Source organism: Sorex araneus, chromosome X (genome assembly GCF_027595985.1).
Source record: "Sorex araneus isolate mSorAra2 chromosome X, mSorAra2.pri, whole genome shotgun sequence".
Lineage (NCBI taxonomy): Eukaryota > Metazoa > Chordata > Mammalia > Eulipotyphla > Soricidae > Sorex > Sorex araneus.
The window spans coordinates 155,490,056-155,513,794 of NC_073313.1; the positions used below are offsets into that span (position 1 = coordinate 155,490,056).

The window sequence follows — 23,739 nt, forward strand, 5'->3', positions numbered from 1 at the left end:
ACCCTGCCCCAGCAGCCAACCTCCACTACCCAACCACCGCCACACTCCAGACCAGTTTATGGATGCTCTGGCTGAGCCTCACACATGAATGAAGTTCCAAAGATCCCAGACACATTATAAGACACTTCCTACCATTTTCCATAATTACCACACCATATTTGAGGAGGTCAGAGAGTAGGCAACAAATCATAGTGAGTAATATATATACATTTATATATATGCATATATATATTTACCTCTCAGAAGACAGAAAGACATCTTATGGCCTAGTTCTACCTCTCGGAGAATCTGGCAAGCTACCAAGAGTTTTCTGCCTACATGGGAGAGCCTGGAAAGCTCTTCGTGGCATATTCATATGCCCAAACCAGTAACAAAGATGGGTCTCATTCCCCTGACCCTGAAAGAGTCTCCAGTGAGGCAGCATTTGGAAGGAAGAAAAAAGAGAGTCTTCTAAAATCTCAGGGCTAGTACATCCCAAAAAACAAAAGCAACCCGTGTTGGCGTGGATGTGGGAAGAAAGGGACTCTCCTTTACTGTTGGTGAGAGAATGCTAACTGGTTCAGCACTTTTGGAAAACAATATGTACAATTCTCAAAAAATTAGAAATTGAGCTTCCATTTGACCCAGCAATACCACTCCTGGAAATATATCCCGGAGAGGCAAAAAGGTATAGTAGAAATGACATCTGCATTTCTATGTTCATTGCAGCACTGTTTTTTTTATTAATAGATTATTTTTAATTAGTGAGTCAACGTGAGGGTACAGTTACAGATTTATACATTTTTGTGCTCATGTTTCCCCCATACAAAGTTCGATAACCCATCCCTTCACCATTGCCCATTCTCCACCACCAGTAAACCCAACATCCCTCCCACCCTCCCCAGTCCCGTCTCCCCCCACCCCACACTGCCACTATGGCAGGGTATTCCCTTTTGTTCTCTCTCTCTGATTAGGTGTTGTGGTTTGCAATAAAGGTGTTGAGTGGCCATTGTGTTCAGTCTCTAGTCTATATTCGGCCCGCATCATCTTTCCCCCACATGACCTCCAACCACATTTTACTTGGTGTTTCCTTCTCTGAGTTTCCCAGAATGAGAGACCAGCCTCCAAGCCATGGAGTCAACCTCCTGGTACTTATTTCTACTACTCTTGGGTGTTAGTCTTATCGTCTACTATTCTATATTCCACTGATGAGTGCAATCTTTCTATGTCTGTCTCTCTCTTTCTGACTCATTTCACTTAGCATGATACTTTCCATGCTGATCCACTTGTATGCAAACTTCATGACCTCATTTTTAATAACAGCTGCATAGTATTCCATTGTATAGATGTACCAAAGTTTCTTCAACCAGTCATCTGTTCTAGGGCACTCGGGTCTTTTCCAGATTCTGGCTATTGTAAACAGTGCTGCGATGAACATATAAGTGCAGATGTCATTTCGACTATACTTTTTTGCTTCTCTGGGATATATTCCCAGCAGTGGTATTGCTGGGTCAAATGGGATTTCAATCTCTAGTTTTTTGAGAATTGTCCATATTGTTTTCCAAAAGGGCTGAACTAGTCAGCGTTCCCACCAGCAGTGTAGGAGGGTCCCTTTCTCCCCACATCCTCTCCAACAGTGGTTGCTTTTGTTCCTTTGGATGTGTGCCAGTCTCTGTGGTGTGAGGTGGTATCTCATGGTTGTTTTGATCTGCATCTCCCTGATGATTAGTGATGTAGAGCACTTTTTCATGTGCCTTTTGGCCATTCGTGTAAAAATATGGAACGCTTCACGAATTTGCGTGTCATTCTTGCGCAGGGGCCATGCTAATCTACTCTGTATCGTTCCAATTTTAGTATATGTGCTGCCGAAGCGAGCACGCAGCACTGTTTACAATAGCCACAATCTGGAAAAAACCAGAGTGCCCCCAAACAGATGACTGGTTAAAGAAACTTTGGTACATCTACACAATGGAATACTATGTAGCTGTCAGAAAAGATGAAGTCATGAAATTTGCTTATAAGTAGACCAACATGGAAAGTATCATGTTGAATGAAATGATTCAGAAAGAAAGAGACAGACATAGAAACATTGCACTCATATGTGGAATATAAAGTCGCAGAGGGGTACGAGCTTGCAATGATGCAATTTCTGGCAAAAATTTCCCTGGACTTAGTTACTAAACTACTAAAATACAGAAAATCCAAAACCGTGCAGCCACTATTGCGGCTGCTCGACTTCATTCTCACTTCATTCTCAGCAATGGAAAACGAATTATCAAATGCTTCCTTTTCAGCAGGTCTGACTTTAGGGAGAGAAACTCCAAACAATAATAGTGATGTTTTGTTAAAATATTGAATGTAATCATAGCAAAGTGAAAGTAAAGTGAAATTTATCAGTTATACAGGGGGGGTGGGGGGCTGGGGAGGTGGGGAAGTGGGGGGGGAGGTATACTGCGATTCTTGGTGGTGGAATATGTGCTCTGGTGAAGGGATGGGTGTTCAAGCATTGTATAACTGAAACCTAAACCTGAAAGCTTTGTAACTTTCCACATGGTGATTCAATAAAAACATAATAATAATAAAATAAGTAAATAAATAAATAAATAAATCTCAGGGCCAAGATGAATGGAGACGTTACTGAGACCGCTAGAGATAATTGACGATCAGCAGGATGATGATAATGTAGATGCCTCTCAGAGAGCCTTGCAAGCTACCGAGAGTATCCCACCCACACGGGCAGAGCCTGGCAAGCTACCTATGGTGTATTCAACACCCCCAAAACAGTAACGATAGGTCTCATTCCCCTGACCCTGAAAGAGCTTCCAATCGTTGGGAAAGACGAGTAAGGAGAAGCTGCTAAAATCTCAGGGCTGGGAGGAATAGAGACTTTATTGGTGCCTGCTCAAACAAATCGATGAACAATGGGATGACAGTGATACAGTGATACACAATGGGATACTGTGCAATTATAAGAAAAGACAAAATATCAAAGTTTTTTTCACCATGAATGGAACTAGGGATATCAGATTAAGTGAAATTTGTCAGAGGGAAACTGACAAATCCAGACAACCTCATTCATCTGTGGTACACAGAGAACAGAGCGTCAGGATGGATAGGATTCAATGATAAAGGCCCTTGCATCTTAACCACACTCTGGGCTCATGAGAGGAGTTGGGTGGGGGCTCAGATCACTGGGAAGAAGAGGCTGAGAACAGGGGCCACAGTAGAGTGTGAGGGTCTGTGTGGATTTGGTGCTGAGAGAAGCGCGGGGATTTTGTGATATACCAGGATCAATTCTCAGATTATTTCCTCAGTTAAAATACCAAAGATAAAAGGGGGAAACCCTCATGTGTTTAAAGTTATTTTTTTGAGAAGGAAAATCAAACATGCCTTACAGAAAAACACAAAAGTCTCCAGTAGACTCTGAGACAGTAAATAAACAATTTTGAACTAGAAGAGAAAGCAATAACTAAAACTTATATACGTGTATAATGAAATTTTCTTTATATATTTCAAAAAAAGTGGAAAAAGTGAACCCTTACATCCCCTTTCCACCTGCCCTGGAGTGCCAGGAGCAGAGCGTCCCCTGGTGGTCACACGAATCCCTGCAGCTCCCTGTTTCACTCAGCAAGTTTGTGTCTGGGCTCACAGGGACTTGCCCTCACTGTGTCTCTTGCACAATAATACACGGCTGTGTCCTCTGTTACTGAGTTGCTTAGTTTTAGGTAAAATTGGTTCTTGGAGGTGTCCCTGGAGATGCTGACTCGGGACTGAAGACTTGGGTTATAGTTTGTGTCCCCATCATACCATATAGCACCAATCCAATCCAGACCCTTTTCAGGGGCCTGGAGGACCCAGTGCACATGGTTGCTTGTTAGAGAGAATCCAGAGACTGAGCAGGTGAGGGACAGCGTCTGCGAGGGCGTCACCAGGCTTGGTCCCGACTCCTGCAGCTGTACCTGGGACATCACACCTGGGGACAGAGACCCACAGTGAGTCACTGGCTCAGAGACCCCATGCCCACCTTGGAGCCTCTGTCCAGGGGATACTCACATCCAGGAACTGCCACCAGAAGGAGGAAGAACAAGTGCTGATGCACGTTCCTGCCCACGAGGTCCATGATGTCAGACACCGTGTCAGGGGGAGAGGGAGCCCGAGTTGGGGTGAGTGTGAACGTGGTTTTAATCCTGGGTCCCAAGTACAGATTTGCATGGGGGAGCCTCTGTAGAGAAAGGAGGGGACCCAGGGGAGGCTGGTGTGTGGGATCCCTGAGAGGAGGTGCTGACTGTGGCTCAGAGCACTCAGGCCTGTCCCTGGGGCCCTGTCAGAGCTGGGCCTCTTCCTTCAGCTCAGGAAACGTGCTGAGGAGCTCTCAGGAAACAGGAATTGCTGAGGGGGAAACGGCAGCTGGGGAGGAGAGTCTCCGAGTCTCCAGTCCCTGATGACCAATCTCAGCTCCACCAGGGCCTGTACCCTGTAGACAGGTCCCTGCCCCTCCTTGTCCCTGTGTGGTGGCTACTGTTCTCCCACTGTGAATGAAAATCCTGGGATCTAACACACAGTGTCATTGTCCCAGTGAAATTCACACAGGGCAGGACCAATGCAAGATTATTCAAATTTCTCAGTATTTGTTCACTCCCTTACTTTGTGAGTGAAACTCTGAAATTTGAAGATGGTTGTAACGGTGGATCTTTTCATTGTCACTGATGGTGCTGAAGCAGTCATTCCGGCAAGTATTGAAGGAGTCTCTTGGGAATGCATTCTTGGAACATAATTGAAAAGCATTTAAAACCCACCAGAGGTCTGACAAGACTTTGATAAGCGCCAGCAGAAACCCTACAGAGAGAAGTCCCAGAGTGAACACAAGCCAGGCAGAGTATCAAAGGACGACCAGGAAAGTCTCAGTCTCGCCTTCTTGACAATGACAAGCAAGGGCCTCATAATGTTCCATGTGGGGCAGGTAGGCAGATGTGGATCTAGGCTACATGGGACAGGGAAGAGAGCGGGCATGGAGCCAGCCCCTGCTGCCTGCACACAAGCCGCCATCATCTCTGCTCTTGAGACGTTACCCTCAGCTCTCTCTACCTCTCCAGAAGCCCAATTCGTTCATACTTGTGACACTCTCTTTCTCTCTCTCTGTGTCTCTGACTCTTTCTCTCTGTATTTTATCTCTATCTCTGTCTCTCTGTCTCTCTCCTGTCTCTCCCTTCCCTTTCTCGATTAACTAAATAAAAGCCATTTTACTTCATTGCTTTTCTGCTACTGTAATTCTTCACTGTGAGAAATACATGCACCCATAGAGCTCGGGGTCTAGGAGTGTTTTCTCTTCCTGCGAAGAATAATTTTCTCCCAGATCACAGAGGTGGACAGGAATGGGGTGAATCTTCCTCCTGGCTGCTATGCTGTCTCTCTTCTCCTCCACTTCACAGTTGTGACATGGGGAGTCCTCCAGCAATTCATTATTGGGACAAGGATGATGCTTCTGCCTCTGTGCCATGGTTCCTGCTGTGGGTGGCCTGGTCAAAGGCACTTAATTCTGCTCAATTCCGAAGACAGCTCAGAGTCCTGCCAGTCGCCTTGAGCCTCAGGACCCTTTTCATGGGGCAATCACTGAGGGATCCCGACCCTGCAGGAACTCAGGGCAGAGCTAGGGAGGGATGCTGAAACTGCTGGTTGTCGAAAATGGGCATGGGCATGGGTGGAGGGATGGGTATGACTGAAACGCAAGCACAAAAGTTTGTAAGTCTGAAACTGTACCTCACAGTGATTCACTAATAAAACTTTTTTTAAAAAGATGTTTGTCCTTATATGAAAGACTTTCAGATGTGTAAAACCTTAGCTCATATAGTCTAAGTCAGGCAGCTGACCTAACAATGTCGTTCTGATGATTCCTGGTTCTAAGTGATAACTCTCACTGTGTTGGGCATTAGGAGCTCTCAGTCCACGAGCATGTTAGTCCCTGACCCTCCACCCCTTCTCTCTTCAGTCTGTCTTTAAAATACTCACAGCATCCCACAGTTTGTCCCTATGCACCAGGATTGTTGCCCAGTAACCAGAGAGGTAGAGGTACGAGAGGTGTATGCTTCTTCCCTTGCATTGGGTGACCAAGGTTCATTCCTTGCACTTCATATGGTTTCCCATGCCCCCACCAGGAGTAACCCCTGAGCACAGAGCCAGCAGTATACCCAGAGTGGCACAACAACACATCCAAACCAACAGGGGCTCAAGGATAGCACAGTGCCGGGCGCTTGCCTTGCACACAGCTGACCCAGGATTGATCTCCAGTATCCCATAGGCTTCCTCCAGCAATTTCAAGAGTATTTCCTGAGAGCAGAGTCAGGAGTAATCCCTGAGAAAGCCAAGTATATCCCCAAAACCAGACAAAAACTCACAAATAACTAACAAGAAAACCAAACAATATATGGGCTAGCAGCTCTCAAGAACTTCTTTCCTGTAATGAGAACAAGTTGTATTTATTCTGAATTTTGCGTTAACCTGGAGGATGTTGGAGACTAGTGTTTATGGAGGTGCATGGTGTGTGACTCTTCACATCAGCCCGACCCCATGTCTCCTTCTTACTATGTCAGTATTTGATTAGCAGTAAACACCACAAAAGCCAGGCCCTACAGAGAATACTGACTTATAGATCATAAATATTTCATGAGTGCTGACATATATGGACACCTGCGCAGTGATCATCACCCAAAAAAAGCTGATGAACCTCTCACCCCAATGTTTCCCCTTGGCCCATGTTATTCCTCCCCACAATGCCTCGCCCCTCCCTAATGCTCTCTGCACTGCTTCCTGATTGTGTAAGAGTGTGTAGGGTGTGATGATGGAGATTCACTCTCAATCGCCTTCCACTCTAGGGATATATGATGGGTTTTTACTCAGGCCTAAAGGCATCTTGGATTACTCCCAGTCCTGGACCTTTAAAATAGGTCACACAGGTTTTCTAGAAGGAGAGAGAAAAATGAGGAAAAGCTGTTCTGGATCTTACGTGAATATCAAAGAGAAAGCTATAAAAATAATAACAAACAGGAAAGTACCAATTAATACTCCTCTATCCAGGCGTTGAAGTCCTAGGGGCCTGGTGGGATGAGTGTTGGGGACAGGGAGGACAGACCACAATGAGGGGGTTGGGAGTGTGAGGGTGTCACTGAAAGTGGAGCTGCTCTGGGAGCAATGGGGAAGGGTCCTGGGAAAGACGCTGGAACTGGGCATGGGTGGGAGTGGGTGGGCGTGATGGGGGCTGAGTGTCTCTGTGTTGTGACAGAATATTGGCATGTGTGAGCTTTGCCTCCCGGTGGGGCTTAGTCATTTCCGAGGCTCCCGAATGCCCTCTGGTGGTCGGCTGCGCCCCTGCAGGCCCCTCCTCTGGTCTGGGGGATCCTTCAGAGTCCCCAGATTTCCAGTATGAATAGAGAAGTGTGTTCTCAGACCATCGGGCACAGAATTGTGAGCACTGGGAAGTGAGCCCAGCCTGATTCATACCAGTTTCCCCAGGGAGGTGTGTTCAGAGACAGCCCCATGGAGAAGGGAATCCTTCCTGCCTCCACGTGGAGGTCACGCATGCCTGAGTCCCATCACAGCTCACAGAGACCTTAGAGTAAGTCTGGTTTACAGAGAAAGGGCCGCATGGAGAAGTCCTGCGAAGGGAGAGCAAAGGGCCACAGTACAAGACAGAAATGCTGAGAAAGAAAAACTCAACTTGTGAAAACCAATGTCACTCTTGGAAGATTACTATGGGTGTTTGATTCATAGGCCGGTAGAATTTCAAGTCCCATTAAGGATCAATATCCTTGAATATCGGCTGGGTATTTGACATCTTCTGAAAATTTGAATGGCAAATATCTATGAACAGAAATACTCCTTCTTGCAATATCTTTGAATTCACTGTCTTTGAATTTTATCTGAACATCTTTTTTCTCAAGAAAACAGATTTTCTCTATAAAGTGTGACCATCCAGGCCATTCAGGTTCCAAATGGACTAATATCAGATGCATGAGGAGTCAATCATTATTCGTGCCTCCTTCTGGGCATCTCAGCTCATCTGCCCCCTGTCTGGCGGACACACCGTGGAGGCCCTGGGTCTCAGGGTGCAGAATAAGAAGGAATTGCAGTCCCTGATTTCCTGGTCATGGCATGCCAAGAGCACAGCAACTGAATAATTAATTATCATTGATGTATGTTTTTCAGATGATATTTTTGCTTGTAATCAATGAAGATTCTAACTACTAGGATCAGTGTTTTACTTTTATCCAGTTCAGTTGTGATGCCCACAGCATCCCCCTGACCAAAAGACACTAGTGAGTAGCAGGGACCCTTCCTGAAGGCCCTACAGGGTGAGTGTCCAGGAGTGAGCTGAGGGGTGTGGGCTGGAGCCTCCCCCGTGTCCTCATGCAGCTCCTCCCTTAGCCCTGCACAGAGGGACACAGCAGAGTGAGGAAGAAGGGGTCACAGGTGGTTCTTCAGGTGACCAGGTACCCCCTGACAACAGACTCAGCTAAGTCTATCTCTGGGTGTCCCTGAGCATGGGAGTGAGTGTCTCTGGAGAGTAGACAGGAGGGGAGTGTGCAGGGTCACTGCAGGCAGGGTCAGAGACCTTCACCTCCATAGGGCTGGGCAGACACAGGGGCTGCAGGAAGTGTGAGATCCTGGAGGGTGTCAGTACAGAGATCCTTGTGGGACATTTGAGAATGGACCTGTCCTAAAAGAGTGATGGCAGGACAGGGCCCCCTGTGTGACCCCGCAGTCACTCTGAGTACAGTGGGGGTTAGTTACTCTGCTGTTAGAATCCTCTTTGTGCACCTGACCCCCTCCTGGTCCCTGTGCCCCTTTCAGATCTGAGTGCCCCGCGTGGCCCTGGAGGCCCCTGCAGCCCAGCCTGTCTCAGCAGGTTTGTGTCTGGGCTCACCCTGACTTCCCCTCACTGTGTCTCAGGCACAGTGATACACAGCTGTGTACTCGGGGGTCACTGAGCTCAGCTGCAAGAAGAACTGGTTCCTGTTCGTGTCTTTGGTGATGGAGACGAGGCTCTTGAGGGACGGGCTGTAGCAGGTGTTTCCAGTAGAACATATGCGCGCCAACCAGAGCAGGCCCTTCCCTGCAGGCTGGCGGATCCATGCTCAGCAGTAACTACTGATCGTGATGAAGAATCTGGAGACAGAGCAGGTGACGAAGAGGGTCTGGGAGGGGGTCACCAGTCCTGGGCCCGACTCCTGCAGCTGCACCTGGGACAGGACTCCTGGGGACAAGGAGAATCAGTCACTGTCAGTCCCTGCATCAGTCCCTCCCCTAGACCCTGTCACATCTGGGACACTCACCCAGGGGGGCTGTGACGAGGCGGAGAAGACCCAACAGAATCATCTTCTTCTTGAGTACAGCTCTGCCTTCCCCAGAGATTCAGCCCTGAGTGAGGAGACAGCTGTGAGCTCCACAGCCCAGAGAGCATTTGACCCCAGAGCCTGAGAGGTATTTGCATGAGGTGACCCAGTCTGTTATAAAGGAAGCTTTCTGACCTTGGATCCCCTTGTCCCATTGGGGCGCTGAACTCACATACCCTGTCTGCTTGACTGAGCACTTGCTGATGAAGCACATGGAAACAGGTCATAGGAGGCTCCTCACTTATTTTAATAATCTGTCTTAGTGAAGTTAAAATAATCACAATTATTTCAATTTCAAGTTGCTAATGAAAATAGTTTTTATTGTTTATGTTTCAAAAAACTTTTAAATATAGCCCCATTTAGAATGTTCATAATCCTAATCTTACTTATATTTGTTTCATATCTGTTTCTATGAAATAATATCCAAGTGAAAACTTCCCTTCCCATTACTCATTTCTTTCCATAAAGAAATTATGACATTGTTGTATCTGATAACTGTTTACAATATACATAGTTAATAGAAAATTCCTGTTTGAGTTTTATTTATTTATTTTTTGTTTTGGGGCCATACTCAGTGATTCTCGGTCATAACTCCTATCTCTGCAGTCAAGAAATATTCCTGGCTATGGCTGTTTCATTCTGAGCATCCTGGAGGGGGGCGGGTGAGTCCCCTACCCGCCCCAATGGAGCCAGCCTGGCAGCCAAAAACCTCCAGAACTCAACTGCCCCCATGCTCAAGGCCGCTCTCCACATGCTTGAATGAGCCTCACCCAGAGTGAGTCTATTCCTGGACATTGCACACCAATATAACAAGAGTAGCACCCCACATTTGTTGGGGTTTAAAGTAGATGGAAAACATCTCAGTGGGAAATATATTTATAGACACACACACATATAAAAGCACAGAAGGCTCAACCTTTAATACAACGTTACTAATCTCTTATAGAAGAACTTAATGGCTCCTGGGTGAAGTACAACAATCTTCACATACTTTCCTCTAAAAAACTTTTTATTCTCATTTTTAGCGGATTATTCGTAACAAGCAATACAGCATAAATTATTTTGGCTCAGGCAGGGTCTGGGATTCAGGATTGAGATATAGTGGTGGAAAGGTGTAATGGTTGTGGGATTGGTGTTCTAATATGAAATGTAATCAAGTACTGTGAACAACTTTATAAAAATGAAATGTAAAAAAGGCTGGCAAGTTACCTGTGGTGTATTCGGTATGCCAAAAAAAGTAACAAGTCTCACAATGGAAACGTTACTGGTGCCTGCTCCAGCAAATCGATGAGCAACGGGACGACAGTGCTATAGTACAGTGCTACTCCTAGTGGCACTGTAGCGATAGCACAGCAGATAGGGTGTTCGCCTTGCAAACCACAGCCAACCCGGATTCAATTCCTTTGTCCCTCTTGGAGAGCCCGCCAAGCTCCCAAGAGTAACCTGCCCGCAGGACAGTGACTGGCAAACAACCTGTGGCATATTTGATATACCAAAAACTGTAACAACGAGTCCCACAATGGAGACGGTACTGGTTGCTACTCAAGCAAATTGATGAACAACAGAACGACATTGTTACAGTGCTACAGTAGTGCTCAGGGGGACCATATGAAATGCTAGGGAAGACCCCATTGGTGAGGGCAAGGCCAGTACCCACAAATTGTACTATCACTCTGGCTCTGTGATTTTTGCATTTTTGAGTTGAAGGCTACTGTTGCATCAAAGTTCGTACAGTCGGAGGCGCTGAGACAAGATATGTATAGCATGGAGGGTCCAGGTTCTCTCTGACTCTATGACAAAGGTAGAGAGCCCCTTAATCTCTTTTTATTGATCATGGTATCTCTGAAAGGGGGTGATACAGTGACATCATCAAAGACATCCAAAGAAGTTACAGAGAGAACATTGAGACAGCAAAACCTGTATTGTTTCCTTGCATCTGCAGGCCAGTAGCCTGGGGGGGAGGGCGATACAAAGCCCAAACCCAAACCTTTCTTGGGCTACAAGAACTTGAATTTACATCCCAAAGACAAGGCAGGGCTGCACCTGAAATCTACATTTCAAGTACAAACTGGGCTGGCACCTGAAATCTATATCCCACAGACTAGGCTGGGCCAGAGCCCACAGTCTACAATGTCAAAGATCAGGCCTGGCTAACACCTGAGATCTGCATGTCAAAGACCAGCCAGGCCTCTGTAAGAAATTTAAAACTGCCCATTTCAATATACTGAAATTATTTTTCGAAGGCAGCTTGAAGGGGGAAAATTTTCAGCTTCATCTAAATCAGTGAGGACACAGGAGAAATCTAGCCCGCCCATTTTCATGGGTTCCTATTTCCTGTCTGTAGTAAAGTACAGTCTACATGGGCTCACCATGATATCTCAGTGCAGCCCCAACAGTCTACGTTGCATTCTCATGAGAAAGACATTTGTTATAGGCTATATTGAAAACTCATGGGAGAGCCTGGCAAATACGGTAAAAATAATGGATCTCATAACCCTGACCCTGAAAGAGTCTCCACTACTGCACCATTTGGAAGAATGAGTAAGAAGAAGCTGATAAAATCTCAGAGTTGGGACGAATGGAGATGCTACTGACTCCTGCTTGAGCAAATCGATGAACATGAGATGACAGCGATACAGTGACAGTGATATTGAAGTTATTCCATATGCTTCTTTTAAATTTTCATGGAACCTGTAGTTTTTCTAACTTTCAAAACTAAATCCACAACTGCCACGTCCCAATGTTTCCACTGAGGTCACTCTGCTTCTGTCCATATCTGCGCATCTTTCATCTCTATCAGAGCTTGGGTGTCCCTGCTCGGGGGTTCTGATGTTCCCACACTTGTCACCCTGCACCAGTGCCACAGTCGGTTCTGTTGCTCCATCAGGTGCCTCTGCCAGTGGGTCACATTCAATGACACTGAAGTGGAACAAGTGTGCTGGGAGGAGTGGATTTCTGGAGATGACTGAAGGGCGTCTGACAGACCCTTTCCCCAAACCGCCTTGTCATGCAGATCCCGACACAAGCTCAGTCTGAACTGACCTGTTCATACTCGGTCACTGATGGAAACTCTGTCATCTCTGTCTCTGTCTCTTTCTCTGTCTCTGTCTCTCTACATTGCTGTCTCTGTCAATCTCGCTCTCATTTCTTACTTAAAACACTGATTTAGAAAGTTCTTTGCCATACAGTTGTTCCAAGTATTCAAAATGCCAACACTGTCCCACCATCAATCTGCTCTTCCCTCCACCAGTGTCCCCAGTTCCCACACCTCCAGCTGGCTTCCTGAGCAGGCACCTATTATTTGACTTTACACTGCTTGTTACAGTATCTGTCTCTTAGTGGGGTTGCTACAATCCTGGCTAGAGAACTTCCTGAGCTATTAGGTGCGCCTGGGTCTTCTGCAGTAGTGATTTACTCATGAACCCAGTGGGCCTCCACTTAATATTCCCACCTAATTCCCACGTTTCTCTTGGGCTGGCAGCCCTGTGAGTTTGGGGCTGTTGCACAGTTGCATAGGTGGCTGCAGGTCTCAGGCTTTCAGCTGAGAGCTCAAGCGCAGATGATTCCCTGGCATCTCTGAGATCAATCCTGAAGATGAGCCATTTTCTGGCAGGGTGAGAGCCAGGTATGGGTGGGTCGAGTGCTGGGCCTTGGGTAGGGCAGGGACTCAGTCTGTGCCTCTCCTGCCCAGGGTCAAAAGATCTTGACCGAGGGCAGTTGGACCTTCCTGGGATAAATGAGTTGCCAATGTCTGTCCGAAATGCTGTCACCTCAAGCAGTTGGGGGTGGAAGACCCTGGTGTTGGCACAGGGAAACTGGCTCAGGGCATGTGCTTGACGGGCTGTCCCTCCTTTTGTCTCCCGGTCCCCTGTGGTCCCGAGAGTTGGCATGCTATCCCCTGGACATTGTAAGGTGAGAGTGAAGGCCGAGAAGCCCCCCAGGGTGACCCTGACCTTGTTCTTCTCCACTCTGACCCTAGAGCTGCAGAGCCTGAGCTCGGGAGCCAGCACTCCTAGGAAGAATGTTGGCACCAACCACGTCAGAACCCCAGAGGAGCCACCACTGTCCTGGGTTGAGGAGACCTGGGGGGTCAAGAGGGAGGGGAGTCAGAGACCAGTGGTGACATTCATCAAAGGAGAAATGGAACCGATGGGCGCCCTCGAGTGGGAAGAGGTAGCTAGTAGCACTCTCCAAACAGAGCCGAAGCTTCTGTCTACATGTAGGAAACATGTGTCAGGAGGAGCAGCATGCAGGTCGGGGGGAGAGAGAAATCAGAGAAATCAGGGAATCTTGTGTCTTGCTGCACTTGGGGTGTGTGTTGTTGGAAATGCACAATGCTTGTCCCATGCTGACCACACGCACAAAACTAAAGTCACCGTCTGTGCTGGGTGCAAACATGTTCTAGATTGCCGGTGAAATCTCAGATGTGGAATTGTGAAGAACATGAATCACAGGGCGTTTGGAGTCAGAACACTCCCCTTCAGTGTCTTCACAGCGTGTTGCTCTCCCTACAGATCTCTGTGCAAACAGCACAGTCGGGGTGAGGTTCCAGCTTCCACAGCGCAAAAGCAAACCAGAACTGACACTGGACTCATGACCCTCAGTATTTTCTTAGGTGATTCACAGGGTTTGGGACCTTCAGACTTACCTTCCACACAAAGATGAGCCTTGGGTACTTGTATGCAAAGCATTTATCTGAGAGATGCTTGTGTGGTTGTGCTCACTATAGCATGAGGTGCACACACAGTGCTCACTATAGCAACAAGGTGCACACACAGTGCTTGAACCCCAGCCTTCGATTCAATTTTTGCCTTCTTCCATTCCCCATCAAGTCCGTTCTTCAGTACCTTTATTTTAGTTGGAATGATGTTTTTCTTTTTAATTTTTGTTTTGGGGACACACCCATTTAGTGCTTAATTCTGGCTCTGTACCCAGAAGCAGGCTTCTGACGGTCTTGGGAACCACATGGGATGCCAAAATCCAACCCTGGTCGGCCATGTGTAAGGCCAGCACCCTGCCCACTTTATCATCCATCCAGCTCTCAAATGATATTTTCATTAACTCCTTCATTCCTTCACTGAGAGTTTTGAGTCTTCCTGTCAGTGTTTTCTGAGGCTCAGTGACCACTGAGATTAGTGTTACTCTCAGGTTTTCCACAGAGAGCATCCAATGTTTGGATATTCCTGAGTATTTACCTGATTCGGTCCCCACCACTTGAAATCATAGTATTTCTCTGTTTTTCATTATTCCCTGTGCTTCGTGGGATCTAGGGGTGTAGGTTCTGGGTGATCTGGACATGGGTTTGTGCTCTGCTCACAGTATCTGACCAGTGCTGAGACTCTGGAACTTTGTGACTGTGATGTAATCCCACTGTGACTGTCTGGGCCTGAGCTAGGTTGGAATGAGCAGGGTGGGTTCTGGTTCTGGTCAGGGCCTCACTGGGAAACTATGTGTTTGTTATCGGAATGTACATAAATGATCACACACTGGAATGAAAACTGGAGCCCAGAGATAAATCCTTAGAATTACCACAGTAATTGTTGGCAAGTGGTTGCTTGAATGGTCAAGCAGAGCGAGGAAAGCCACAAATAAAGAATAAACAGCAACAGAATTTCTGATTCACGTCTGTTAGTATACTGAAGAGGAGGGCAAGTTAAGAGTCAAGAATTGAAGGGCAGGTTAAGGGTTAACCGCTGAAGTTGCCCTTTGTAACTACTTGACTGCTTTGAAAGATGTCTTCAGGACCTACCCCTGGGCAGGACTCTGTCACCAAATGGGCCAACAAACTGCCCCTAGGAACTGTAAACAAACATCTGCTCTGAACCGTCAACAAATGTTGAAATTAGCATATTAAGTGAAATAGGTGTGGTTTTCCCTTTTGTATGGTTTTCCTATTGATCCAATACCTGTGATTTTCTTTGATATGTATGATTCTCCTTTGATTCAATACATGTAATTTTCCCCCAATATGTGTGATCCCCTTTGATATATAGATGTGATTCCCTTTGATATGTGAGATTTTCATTTGTCAACAAATGTTTAGATATGCAAATTAAGTGACCTATGTGATTCCCTTTGATATGTGAGATTTTCATTTCTCCCCCAAAAGGGTATAAATACAGCCTGCTTTTTGGAGGTCGGGGCCTTCAGTTATGCCACGCTATTGAGGCACAATTGAAGGTCCCAATATAGCTATATTGGCTTAAATAAACCCCATGCATTTGCAGAAAGAGTTGTCTTGGTTTTGTTCTTTTATCTCTCAGAGCCTCCCCCGGGCAGAGATCTTCCGCCCCTAACAATACAACATCCCATAATCTCAGGCCTAGCTAGGCCTGGATGTAAATGTCATTTTCTGTTACTGTTACTGTTACTTTAACTGACTTTGATACTGTTTCTGTTGGCTAAGTTAATTTGCATATTCTGCCTATGTGGCTGAATACCATTGGTTAATACATCAACCTACTTAATAAAAGGGGGTTGAACAGGTGGCTCTCAGGCAGGCCACAATACAAAAACCTCCAGAGACAGTCATGTGATCCTCCCCCAAAATGTGTATTTCTTCTGTGAGTGAAATGCCTCCGGCTGTGAAGGAAAAATTGCAACATTGTGCAACATATGGCACCCAATGGGGGGAGGCGGGGGGGGGGGGGGGGCTTGAAGATAAATGCTCAGTACGGAAGAAATAGAGAAAGGGGAGAAATAAAGAAAGGGAATTAAGAAAGATAGAAAGAAAGGAAGGAAAGAAGAAAAAGAAAGGGAATAAAGAAATATAGATAGAAGAAAAAGAGGAAAGAAGAAGAAAAGGAGAAAGAAAAGGACAAAGAAGAAATATAAATAGAAAGGAAGGAAAGAAGAAAAAGAGAAAAGAAAGGGGATAAAGAAATAGAGATAGAAAGAAAGGAAGTAAAGAAGAAAAAGAGAAAGGGAATAAAGAAATATAAATAGAGAGAAAGAAAGAAAGAAAGAAAGAAAAGAAAGAAAGAAAGAAAGAAGGGAGAAAGAAGAAATATAGAAAGAAAGGAAGGAAGTACAAAGTTTGGGAACCCATCCCTTCACCAGTGCCCATTCTCCACCACCCGTAAACCCAGTGTCCCTCCCACCCTCCCCAATCCCATCTCCCCCCACCCCACCCTGCCACTGTGGCAAGGCATTCCCTTCTGTTTTCTCTCTCTAATTAGCTGTTGTGGTTTGCAATAAAGGTGTTGAGTGGCCGCTGTGCTCAGTCTCTAGCCCTCATTCAGCCCGCAACTCCCTTCCCCCACATGGCCTTCGACTACAATGTAGTTGGTGATCGCTTCTCTGAGTTGACCTTTCCCCGGAACGTGAGGCCAGCCTCGAAGCCATGGAGTCAACCTCCTGGTACTTATTTCTACAGTTCTTGGGTGTTAGTCTCCCACTCTGTTATTCTATATACCATAGATGAGTGCAATCTTTCTATGTCTGTCTCTCTCTTTCTGACTCATTTCACTCAGCATGAAACTTTTCATGCCCATCCACTTGACTACAAAATTCTTGACCTCCTTTTTTCTAACAGCTGCATAGTATTCCATTGTATAGATGTACCAAAGTTTGCTCAACCAGTCATCCGTTCTGGGGCATTCGGGTTTTTTCCAGATTCTGGCTATTGTAAACAGTGCTGCGATGAACATACATGTGCAGATGTTGTTTCGATTGTACTTTTTTGCCTCTCTGGGATATATTCCCAGCAGTGGTATTGCTGGGTCAAATGGGAATTCAATATCTAATTTTTTGAGAGTCGTCCAAATTGTTTTCCAGAAGGGCTGAACCAGTCGGCATTCCCACCAGCAGTGAAGAAGGGTCCCTTTCTCCCCACATCCTCTCCAACAGCGGTTGCTTTTGTTCTTTTGGATGTGTGCTAGTCTCTGTGGTGTGAGGTGGTATCTCAAAGTTGTTTTGATCTGCATCTCTCTGATGATTAGTGATGCAGAGCACTTTTTCATGTGCCTTTTGGCCATTTGTATTTCTTCCTTGGTAAAGTTTCTGTTCATTTCTTCGCCCCATTTTTTGATGGGGTTGGATGTTTTCTTCTTGTAGAGTTCAACCAGTGCTTTATATACCATTGATATCAACCCCTTATCTGATGGGTATTGTGTAAATATCCTTTCCCATTCTGTGGATAGTCTTTGGATTCTGGTCACTGTATCTCTTGCGGTGCAGAAGCTTTTTAGTTTAATGTAGTCCCATTTGTTGATCTCTGTTTTTACTAGATTGCTTAGTTCCGTGTCACCTTTGAAGATACCTTTATCTTCAATATCGTGGAGGGTTTCGCCGACCTTGTCTTCAATGTACCTTATGGTTTGTGGTCTAATGTTGAGGTCTTTAATCCATTTTGATCTGACTTTTGTGCATGGTGTCAGGTCAAGGTCTAAACCCATTTTTTTGCATGTGGTTGTCCAGTTGTGCCAGCACCATTTGTTAAAGAGGAGGAAAGCCATTTTTGAACGAGCAAATCATTCACCTAAAAATATGTTACTTAGACAGAAAAGGGGAATATATACGGATTCTCCCAAACAGCAAATATCCAGAGCACTGCTCACCTTGAAATTTTGAATTTCTCTGATGAAATGACATCTGAGGACAAACATTGGGTAATCCAGGATAGCTCAGAAGAAACAAGTTCTAATAGAATTAAAAATGATTTAGATTAAATTATTCAGAGACATAAAGTCCTTTACACGGACCCAACCTCAGGGAATTGGATACCAGGCCAGGTAAAAAGGTGGGGATGAGGTTTTTCTTTTATTTCAACAAACAAAGACGATTTTTGGTGTCCTACAAAAAGACTGAAGCTTCTCAGTGAATAAGGGACGGCAAATGAAAAAAATGCAACATGGATTACTTTTTTATAATTTCTTTGTTTGTTTGTATCTGTATTGTATTGAGTTGTTTAAAAAAATAAGTGAAATAATTGAATATAAAATCAGGTTCAAAAGGTACTGGTTTAGTTCAAAACATAAGTTTTAAGAGATAACACATTTATTATATAAGATTGGATAATATTCCATGTATATTTTATTGGAACATATATGAAGTTTGAAAAGGAAGAAGTTTCTGTTTTTACTTCTGGATGCCAGTGATTCTTCTTTGTCCATGAGAGAAGAATCTGATAACGGGAGTGCCTCGGCAGTTACTGAATGTGGAAAAACTGGACTGTGGAGTTCTTCCAGAAATGGCATGAAAGTGTTGTTTTTGTTTAGAGATTAATTTGTCTTTATGACAAATGTCTTTGAATCAGGACTGGAACTGGAATATTACTTAATATGTGTAAACTCTGTATATGTAAACTCTGTATTGTATGATGAAAAAGAATTTCTGTAGAAAAAGGTTAGATTTTCTTAAAACAGCATTGAGGTATTGCTGGAAAGATTTGTGAGACTGTGTTGTTTGTTACTGGCCATTTTAAACAAAAATGGGGGAAATGTTGGTGTACAACATCTCACATAGCTCAGGCCAAGCTAGGCTTGGATATAAAAATTGTTTTTCCGTTACTGTAACGGACTATATTTTTGTTTATGTAACTGACTTTGATTCTGTTTCTGTTTGTTGGGGCTGGACTGAGCTATCAGGGCGAGCCCATGTATACTGTACCGTACTACGGACAGGAACATAGGGACCCATGAAAATGGGCGAGATTTCTCGTGTGTCCTGACTGGTTTGGATGAAGCTGAACATTTTCCCCCTTCAAGCTGCCTTCAGAAAAATAATTTCAGAATACTGAAAAGAGCAGTTTTTCCTTCTCTCACAGAAGCCTGGCTGGTCTTTGACATGCAGATGGTGTTAGCCAGGCCTGACCTTTGATATTGTAAATTGTAGATTTCAGGTGCAGGCCCAGCTTTGTCTTTGGGATGTAAATCCAGGTGCCTGTAGGTTTCAGTTTCGGTTTTGTATCTTTTCCTTCTCAGTTCTGTATTCTTTTCCCGAGGCTATAGGCCTACCCATACAAGGAAACAATATGTTCCATTGTCTCAATGTTCTCCCTGTAACATTTTTTGATGCCTTTGGTGACGTCACTATATTGCGCCCTTTAGAGGTACCATGATCAATAAAAGGAGGTCCACGAGGCCCTCTGCCTTTGCTAAGAGCCAGAGCGAGCCTTAGTCCTCCAATCAGTGAATATTTCTTCCTCGTTCCTATCTCAGCGCCTCCGATTGCAGAACGTTCACGCAACATCTGTTGACTAAGTTAATTTACATATTCTGCCTATGTGGCTGAATATTATTGGTTATAATATCAAGCTATGCTCATAGCCAAGTTCGTGTTGACAAGGGCACCAACACCACCGACACCTCTGTTGTTGCATGTTCCAAGCAACAGTTCTTCTTCATTGTCGAAAATTGTGTGATGTGATTGATGTCTTCTCATTTCAGTCAGACCAATGATGTTGTATTTGATTTTCTGTGCTTGCATATCAGGTCCTCGATGGATGCTTCTGATGCATTGAAAGTACAGACAGTCATTTTAGTCTTTCTTTGTTTTGGCAGTCTAGTTTGTCCCTGTGATTTTATCAGTATCTCCTTGCTCATCCTTCTTAACGCTGCCATATTGGGGGTTCTTTTGGTGTCAGGCAAATGAAACCCACTGTTATTACTGTTGTTGGCATATCGAATATGTCACAGGTAGCTTGCCAGGCTCTGCCATGCGGGCAGGGTACTCTCGGTAGCTTGTTAGGCCCTCTGAGAGGGATGGAGGCTTTTAGGGTGGTCTCCAATCGCTTTTATTGGTGTTTCCATCGTTCAGACCATATTTGAAGCCCATCAAATATGGTGCAAAAATTATGGAAAATGGGTATTAAGTGATCTATGCTGTGTCACACGGCCGCAAAGCAGCTTCACAGTCTGGAAAGCGTCCCGAAGCGTGGTGGTGGCTGGGTAGTGAAGGTAGTGGAGGTCTGATGGTGAGGTATTTATCTGGATCCAGTAGAGTGGGTCGTCTGGGTTCCATCCCTGGGGTGAGGCGCAAGAGATTGCAGGAGTTTCCCCTTCCCGTTGAGCCTGGAGTACAAGGTCGCAAAGTTCTGCTTTATCTTCTTCTGTGGGCTTCATTCATGTGTGAGGTTTGGCTGTGCAGTCCAGAAAGCGTCCTGGAGCATGGTGGTGGCTGGACTAGAGCTGTTACCGACTGGATTCCATGGGACGTCAAAAGACCGTGTGGCCACCCACCAACGATATGGTCAGACTTCTTGATCAAAACCCTCAATGAACAATTTGAGGCTCTTCCTGCTCCTGGAGCAAGCAAATATCATTGGGCTACACTAGCATGTGACAGGGACAAATGGAGATTTTACTGGCGCCTGCTCGAGCAAATTGAAGATCAACGGGAGAACAAGTGATAAAAGTGATATCAAACTAGATAATAAAGAGAGGCTGAACAGGCTGCTCTGGGTCACAATACCAGAGACAGTTTGTGATCCTTTTTAAATTGTTTTGTTTCTTTCGCGTGCCTATCTCAATGCCTCAGACCGCCTAACAAAACCTTAGCACAACACCCCAGTCTGTTCAGTCATGTGCAGGTCCAAGATTAACTGTGGCATTTGATCTCTTTTGAGATTTATCTATGGGTCTCTAAAATAAGGCCGATAAATGAGCTTGTATAGCCGAGCCAGAGGTGGTTTGTGGGTGTGGCTCCCGCAAACCTAAATTTTGGCCATTTGATTTCTTGGTAAACTTTGGCCCAAGTTTTTGGAGTCTGGCCAAAAGCACAGAAGGAAATTTGGGCTATACCATCAGGCTGCTAATGCACTAACCCCAAAGGTACAGGTTGATCTGCTGGTGGTACCATACCCCCTATAATTTTGTTCTTGACAACAATTAGGGCAGGTGCAATGGAGTGGTCTCATGCTTTGCACACGAGATTCCAAGTTCAATTTCCTATACCACTAGCCTAATACTTTGAGCACTGCAGGGGACCAGAACACAGACAGGAAGTAAACGTGGAACTCTCAGGAGTGACCCCCAAAACCAAAGAAAACATCTATTGTCTGTATTTGGATAATAGCAGATTTTCATGATGACTACATACTCATCAATTTTATCTCAATTTAGCCATATGGTCTTTTGGATGATTGTGTGATTTCTAGTAAAAACATACCTTCAATCTTTTCCTTTATTATTGACATTGAACTTATAAAACTGTTTCAGTTCTCTAAGTGAATAGGATTGAATAATGCATTTGTGATGTTGAACAGGTGTCTTTGGAAGGTCACCAAAACAGAAATGCAACTTCAGTGGTGTCACCATATGATGGAAGGGGGAAATTTGATCCTGATCCCGAACTTTTAGTTAGTCTTAGGGGTGACACAGTATTGATGTTGATCCATGATTAAAATTAATGAAAAAAATCATTAAGAGTCCTATCTGCAATGGTCTCCATATGAATTTTCAGTGTAAGGAGGGTTCCTTAGGCTCTGGGTGAGGTATATCCGTGGGTGTTGGGACAGTGGGACTCAGAGAGAGCATCAATGCTCTGGGTCCTTCCTCACTCTTTGTTCTGTGTATCTCTTCCATCTGGCTCTCCTTTAGTTCTACTTTTTGAAAATATATTAGGAATTGTCAGAGGAAAACGTTTTCTAAGATGTGAGAGCAAAAGTCTCTCACAGTAATGTGACCAAGGATGAAGCCGCGACCCTCTGCCCAGTGGGTGTTGGCCAGAAGCACAGCTGAAGCCTGTGGGATCTTCCCTCGCTGAGATGGAACCTGGGGGTGTGATACTATGTCCAGGGAGAGGTTCAGAATTGAGGGGACTGTAGGGCACCAGGCCTGTGTCTGAGAATCGCGTGGTGGTGTGGGGATAAACTCAGCGCTGGAATTGGTGCTTCTGATGATTATAACTTTGCATATGGTTTACATAGAAGACCGGTTGGCACAGAGTTCCTGATGTGATGGGGAAGAAATATCAAGTCAGAGGGACTGGAGTGATACAACAGCAGGAACAATGCTTGCCTTATACACGGCCACCTGGGTTTGATGTCCAGCATCCCCTATAGTCTTCCATGCCCCACTAGGCATAATTGCTAATCACAGAACCTTGACTTACCTGTCTGTGCACAGAAGTCTTTGTTGGTGACCCATGTACTCTCAGGACTTGGAATCTCCTTCTCATGGTGGTCGTGTAGAAAAGGATCGCATGTGAGGTGAGGACAGCGATGACCACAAACAATTCCATGTCCATCCACCCTGAACGGCTACATTCCTAGTTCCACCTATCAGGTGTGGGACTGAGGGGAGAAGACTCAGCCACAGAGAAGAACATTTAAGGCTCTGTCATCTGGGGAGGTGCTAACAGGGCCCAGAACAAGGACAAGGGAACAAAGATCTGCATTGTGTACATTAATACTTATATTTCATGATTGAATAAATAGAATAAATAAAATAGAATCGAGAGGAAGGCAGAATGGCCAGATAACAGGGACCTGATGTCTGGAAATCCACTGAAGCAAGCCTGTGCATGCTGTCTTTGTTCTTTCTCCAAGAGGAAACACCTCTGGGGTTAAAGGTATTTGTTCTGATTGCTTAAGGCCCTCGGATGTGTAAGAGCTATGCTCAGACAAACTAAGTTTGAAAATTGACTTAAGAATGTTGTTCTCCTGAGATCTGGTTCTAAGCAATAACTCTCAACGTGTTGGGCATTTAGAGCTCTCAGTCCACTACGAAGTTAGTCCCCTGAGAAACACCGTTTCTCTCTTCAGTCTGTCTGTTTATACAGCATCACACAGTTGGTCCCTGTTCACCAGGATCGGTCCACAGTAACTATAGATGCAGAGGTAGTACAGGGGGAAGGTTCCTCTCCCGCATATGGATAATCAGGTTGATTCCCTGCCCTTCACATGGATTTCCATGTCCCCACTGGGAGTGATCCCTAAGCATAGAGTCAGGATTATAACAAAAATGGCACAAATACCACAACCAAATCAATGACTGAGAGATAGTACAGTGGTAGGTCACTTGACTTGCACTCACTTGATCTAGATTTGATCCCCATATTCCATGTGGTCCCACAAGCACCTTCAAGAGTAATTCCTGAGTACAGATCCAGGAAGACCCCCTGAGTATCTCTTGGTTTGGCCCAACAACCAAAATCATGAACAAGAATACAAAACCAACAACATAAAATATGGGCTAGACAACGGTCAAGTACTTTTTTCCCCGTAATGAGAACAAGTTGTCTTTATTCTAATTTTGTGTTCACCTGGAGTATGTTGGAGACCAGGGTGCTTGGAGCTGAATGGAGTGTGACTCTTTGCAGCAATTTTGGCTGTTTTTTCTTCTTACCAGGTAAGCATTGTGTAGTAGTAAAAATCACACGAGTCCAAACTCTAAACAGAATACTGACTTATAGGGCACTTATGTTTCAGAGC

General features: G+C 45.1%; 1 non-coding gene across 1 annotated transcript; it reads right to left on the reverse strand.

Annotated features, from left to right (window-relative positions):
* Positions 1 to 1,750: 1,750 nt before the first annotated feature.
* LOC129400412 (U6 spliceosomal RNA) lies at positions 1,751 to 1,857 on the reverse strand. The gene has a single exon (XR_008627655.1). It is a non-coding gene; the product is annotated as a U6 spliceosomal RNA (small nuclear RNA).
* Between the last annotated feature and the right edge of the window lie 21,882 nt (positions 1,858 to 23,739).